Here is a 6,611-nt window from a genome sequence, read left to right as displayed (position 1 = left end):
CTTTTCGTCATATAAAACACATTATGTAATAAAATATGTTGTTAAATTATTAGACTAAAAAAATTAAATTAAAAGAATTGAATTGATAGTTAAATAATAATTAAAAATAATAAATTTTGATAACCTCTCACATTTTTTATTATCTAATCAATTTATCTCAATTTTATTTTAAATAAATTGACTCATAATTAATTAATGATAAATGTTTGGAATAATAATTGGAACAGAAATACCGAATGTGGTGTCAGTGTTCTTGACCAAGGAGCACAAATTGCACACAACCCGGTCATGGGAATTTCTTGGACTACACAGAAATGACAAGAACTCAGCATGGCCAAAGGGAAGATTTGGTGAAAATACGATCATTGTTAACATTGACACAGGTAATTAATTAAGGGAGATACTCCTATATTTATAAAACGTCTTTTTTTAAAGATATTTTTTAATAATTAAAATTTAACACATATAATCATTTAAATTATGTTATTTTTATTAAAATTAGGTCAGACAAATTAATTTGATTGAAAAATAGTAAATCAAATTTTAAATCGGTCTAAATTAATATTATTTTTTATAAAAAAATGACTACAATACTCCTATTATATAAAATGACTAAAATATTCTTATTATATATATTAATTTTGAAAATTTTAAATTCGAGCCATTTTCTTCTCTATCGTTATAAGTTAGAATTTAAAATTTTTAAAATTAATATTAATATATATATATAATTATATATAATAGGGATATTTTAGTTGTGTTTTATAATAGAAATATTGTAATAATTTTTTATAAAAAATATTAATTTATATCGGTTCAAAATTTAATTTATTAATTTTTTTGCTAAATTGATTTGTCCGGTCTATTTTTAATAAAAATAATATAATTTAATTAATTATATGTGTTAAATTTTAATTTTAAAAAGACATCTTAAAAAAAGACTTTTTAACATCTTTATTTAAGTAGTTTTCATTAATTAATTAATTAAGTAAGTAGAATTTTATATTCCAACAGAGAAATGATTTTATAATTAATACCAAACTTTTTCATTAATAACAAGTGTACTAAAATTAGTGTCTATCTTTTCCTCCTCCTTTTTCCATAAATAGCCTACATTTAACATAAAATATCATTCCCCAAACTTTATGTTATTTCTCCTTGAATAGGAGTTTGGCCAGAATCACAGAGTTTCAGTGACAAAGGATATGGCCCCATTCCATCAAAATGGCGCGGTGGTAATGTCTGTCAAATACCTGATAACAAGAAAAATCCTTGCAACAGGTTATGCTTTAACTTTTTATATTTTCTATTTTCAAAATTTAGAAAAAAAAATTGATTTTCTTTTTCAACAAAATGTTGCTGGATTTTAATGTTGTGGTGTAAACAGAAAGTTAATTGGAGCAAGATATTATAATTAGGGTGTCCGCGGATCGGATCGGATTGAATATGGCAAAAAATTCGATCCAATCCGCATTAAAATCATCGGATCGGATCGGATCCAATATCCACAACTTTTAAGGCTGGTCCGATCCGATCCGATCCGTACATTTGCGGATCGGATCGGATCGGATATCGGATATATCCGCAAAACATAAAAATATTTTTAAAAGCTTATTTTTATTAAAAAAATATCAATAAAATTCATTTTTTCTATTCTTTTAAATATGTTTACTCTTAAAATAAGAGTTAATTACCAATTATGCCCCCGAATTTGTAAAATGCTGACATAAATAACCCTAATATTTGATTACGACAATCATACCCTCAAAAAAGTTAAAAACGCTACAAATCTGCCCATCCATGAGGAGAACCCTTTTCCGTTTAACGGAGCTTGGTGATGTGGCAAATGGAATTTCAACGTGGCCTCCGTAAAGGGCTTCAATCCCTTTTCTCCCTTATATAGAATTGAGAGAGAATGTTTTCCCCAATTTCAGCAGAAAACAAAACCCTAACCATTGCCATGCATGGTGGAAGCAGAGTCATGTCCAGTTGTAATCGAAGGACATAGTCTATGAAAAATAGTAGCTCTGAAGGGCTCGAAGAACATGTGAGCAAGCCATATTGTGGGACATGCTTCTGCTGTCTTCAGGTGGTGGCTTTGAAGTCGAAGACGAGGAGAAACCCAAGAAGATGGTTCTTCAGGTGTCCTCTGTGGAAGCTATGTATGAATTTTCTGCTTCATTTGTCCCCCCGTTGACAATTGAGCTTGATGAATGGTTTTTGTGTTGGGCAGACGAAGAACATTGGGTGCCGTTATTTTCAGTGGATGGACGAAACGAATGAGAAATCTGTTGGGGTGGAGGAATGCTCTAAGAATAACACAGTAGTATGCAATGTATGTGGGGTCTTAAAAGAGAGGTTTACCAGTGTTGAGACTGAGACGACACATAGAGGTCGAAAGATGTTGATAGAGTAGATGAAGAGAGTTGAATTGCTTCTGTGTTTCATTCTAGGTGGACTTGCATTGGTTAGGGTTTTGCTTTCTGCTGAAATTGGGGAAAACGTTCTATCTCAATTCTATATAAGGGAGAAAAGGGATTGAAGCCTTTTTACGGAGGCCACGTTGAAATTCCGTTTGCCACATCACCAAATTCCGTTAAACGGAGAATGGTTCTCCTCACGGATGGGCAGATTTGTAGCGTTTTTAATTTTTTTGACGGTATGATTGTCATTATCAAATATTAGGGTTATTTATGTCAGCATTTTACAAATTTGAGAGTATAATTGGTAATTTACTCCTTAAAATAATATTAAACATACTTTTCTTAAATAATAAATTAAAATAATATAATATATATGATAATTATTAATTGAAATAAAACATAAAAAAATATTTACTTATTTATTTCTTTAATTTTGTGGATATGCGGATATGCGAATCGGATATGCAGATACTAACACAAAATCCGCAATCTGATCCGATTAGTGTGCGGATCTGATCCGAAAATCTTACAAATCAGATCCATATCCGCAATTTTCGGATCGGATTCAGATAAACACCGCAAATATGCGAATCGGATATGATACATGACATCCCTAATTATAACATTGCTTTCCAAGCGTACAATGGGAAGCTAAACCCGTTGCTACTAACAGCACGTGACTTCGTGGGGCATGGGACCCACACTCTATCAACGGCAGGTGGCAACTTTGTGGCAGGTGCAAGCGTGTTTGCGGTTGGGAATGGCACCGAAAGGGTGGGTCTCCAAGAGCCAGAGTTGCGGCTTACAAGGTTTGTTGGTCGCTAACTGACCCAGCCAGTTGCTACGGCGCCAATGTGTTGGCCGCAATAGACCAAGCCATAAGCGACGGTGTCATCTCGCTCTCTGCTGGTGGCCAGTATTTAGTTAGCCCTGAAGATATCTTCACTGATGAAGTCTCCATTGGTGCCTTCCATGCAATTTCTAGAAATGTTCTTCTGGTTGCTTCTGCGGGAAATGATGGACCCACACCTGGAACCGTTTTGAATGTGGCTCCTTGGGTCTTCACAATTGCTGCTAGCACCATTGATAGGGACTTCAGCAGCACTATCACTCTTAGTAATGGTCAACGCATCACGGTACTTTCACAATTTTTTCTATGCGTGTTTTGAAATATGAAGGGAAATAATAATATCTGTGGTGTATTTTTTGTTAGGGTGCGAGTCTTTTCGTAAACTTGCCACAAAACCAAGCATTTTCTTTGATCGATGCCAATGATGCTAAACTTGCCAATGCGTCAATACAAGATGCGTAAGTACAAATAAATCAATCTTTTATTTATATATTGTTTTCAGTGAAAACTCATTATTGTTGTTGTTGTTGTTTGGCAGTCTGCTTTGTAGGCCAGGAACACTTGACCCAGCAAAAGTAACGGGGAAAATAGTGGCATGCTTGAGAGAAGGAAAAATAAAATCAGTTAGTGAGGGGAATGAAGCGAAGAATGCAGGTGCAAAGGGAATGTTCTTGCGCAATCAACAGCAAAATGGGAATACTCTTCTTGCTGAGCCTCATGTTTTGTCAACAGTTGGCGATCATGGTTCACATCCACCATATAAGCCGCCTGCTCTGCCAACCAGGAATCCTACTTCTTTAACAACTTCTAGGTTTAAAAAATACAAACAACCCTTAATTCAATACTAGTTCAAGGGAAATTCATATGATGAAATATAGAAATAGTCAGTCCATAACTTTTCCGAATATATTTTGAATATGAAGAGTCCGATCCATTTGCATTTATGTTGGTTATGTTTATAATAATAATATAGCAGGGCTCCTGTAGCCGCCTCGTTGGCCTCGTCTATCACAGTAAGATTCTCCTCGGCAAGAACCCTCTATGGAAGAAAGCCAGCTCCAGTTATGGCTTCCTTCTCCTCTAGGGGACCCAACAAAATTCAGCCATCCATACTCGAGGTCTCATCTTCATTTGATTCCTTATCAACCACATATATCTACTACCATTTTATAAGAAAGAGATTTATTCATATCAATATAAGTATTAGAGAATCCTTGTTTAGGGTGACTAATTTTTGTTAGTTAACAGCCTGATGTAACTGCGCCTGGGGTGAACATACTTGCTGCATATTCACTATTCGCAAGTGCATCTGACCTATTAACAGACAACCGTCGAGGATTTCCATTTAACGTGATGCAAGGAACTTCTATGTCTTGTCCTCATGCTGCCGGCATAGCTGGACTTCTCAGAACCCTTCATCCTACTTGGAGTCCGGCAGCTATCAAATCAGCAATTATGACCACCGGTAAAATGAACTTAAACAGAGGATCAGAATATATTTAACTGTTGTTAATTTTAACCTATTTTATGTACATCTTGCTCAGCAACCACATTGGACAACACAAACAAGCCGATTCAAGATGCATGTGATCATAAATTAGCAAACCCTTTTGCTTACGGTTCAGGGCATGTTCAACCAAACCGTGCAATAGAGCCGGGACTTGTTTATGATCTACACCTCAACGATTACCTAAACTTCTTATGTGCTTCTGGATACAACCAACAACTCATTTCGGCACTTAATTTCAACAGAACTTTCATTTGTAAAGGAACTCGCACCATAGATGACTTAAACTATCCTTCAATCACATTACCAAATCTTAAGTTGAGTTCGCTAACAATTACTCGTACACTCACCAATGTTGGTCCCCCAGGCACATATAATGCAACCGTCAAATTAGATGGATGCAAAATTACTGTTGTGCCCAACTCCTTAACTTTCACAAAGATCAACGAGAAGAAGATATTTAGAGTTACCATAAAGGCTTCAAGTGTGATTAAGCTTTATAAATATCAATTTGGGGAATTGTTGTGGACCGATGGAAGGCACAGAGTTAGAAGTCCCATTACAGTACGACGCCGCAGGTGTAAAATCATACAATATTATTACAATGTATACTGCCATGGTCTAGTTATCTAGTTATTAATCTACAATATTTAGTGGCAATCTATTCTTGATATATAAAAGTAGATACATAAGCATGCATTATATTATTTTTGAGACATTTTTTTTTCTCCTACTAATGTCATGTCAACAATATTACTTACTTGGCACAATTTTAGAATCAACCACTCAGTTCTTACCAAATCAACTATTATTTTCAAATCAGCAAAAAAAAAAATAAAATATACAAATAAAAAACTAAAAAATAGAATCCAATAAATTTGTAACCTCCAAATATATTGAATTTATATTCCTATATTTATTATATCTTACCGTTATAAACAATACAATAATATAACCGTAACAATTAATTTATAAATTAAAAGTTTTAAAAATGAAAATTATATTTTATTATTATAATTATGTTTATTATAATCATTTTAATTTTTGCCAATGAGTTATACCTCAAATGACATAGTCTCCCATATTGGTTGCGAGTTCGAGTCTCTATATCTTTGATAAAAAAATCATTTTAATTTTTAGAAGTAACACTAGGTACAAAGAACTATTATGGTAGTTTTTACTTATTATTAAAAACAAATTCTATTTTATTTTACCAATATAAAATCTGAAAAGAATATTTGAAAACTAAAAAAAAAATTTATTAAAAGAGTATCAAAACGAAACAAAAAAAATATATGATATTAGACATACATTTTCATATTAGATACATTCGTAGTATATAAGATGCATCATGCATGCATGTTTACCTCAAAACACTAATTAATTATTATTTTTTACTAAAAATGTTCACTTTAGAATCAACCACTCAATTCTTACTAAATCAACTATTATTTCTAAATCAGCAATATATATATATATATATATAAAACTACAAAATAGAATCCAATAAATTTGTAACCTCCAAATATAGTGAATTCATATTCTTATATTTATTATATCTTACCGTTATAAACAATACAATAAATTTATAACCGCAACAATTAATTTATTAATTTTTATAAATAACTCACTAAAGGTAATATAAATATCCATATTACAAATGTCATAATAATATTATTAATCATAATAAATTTTACGTTATAAGTATTTAAATTTCATACCATTTAAACTACATATATAAGTCTCTTATCACTATTCCTTCACATAACATCAAATTTAGCACAAAAAATTTATTTTCGAACTGCACATCTCAAACTTACTCAATAGAGCA

General features: G+C 32.4%; 1 pseudogene; it reads left to right on the top strand.

Annotated features, from left to right (window-relative positions):
• The first annotated feature begins 202 nt into the window (after positions 1-202).
• LOC130975754 (subtilisin-like protease Glyma18g48580) lies at positions 203-5,413 on the top strand (annotated as a pseudogene).
• Positions 5,414-6,611: the final 1,198 nt, after the last annotated feature.

This window comes from Arachis stenosperma, chromosome 4 (assembly GCF_014773155.1).
Source record: "Arachis stenosperma cultivar V10309 chromosome 4, arast.V10309.gnm1.PFL2, whole genome shotgun sequence".
Taxonomy (NCBI): domain Eukaryota; kingdom Viridiplantae; phylum Streptophyta; class Magnoliopsida; order Fabales; family Fabaceae; genus Arachis; species Arachis stenosperma.
The sequence above is the reverse complement of the archived record's forward strand: the minus strand, read 5'-3'. Positions and strand labels throughout refer to the sequence as shown.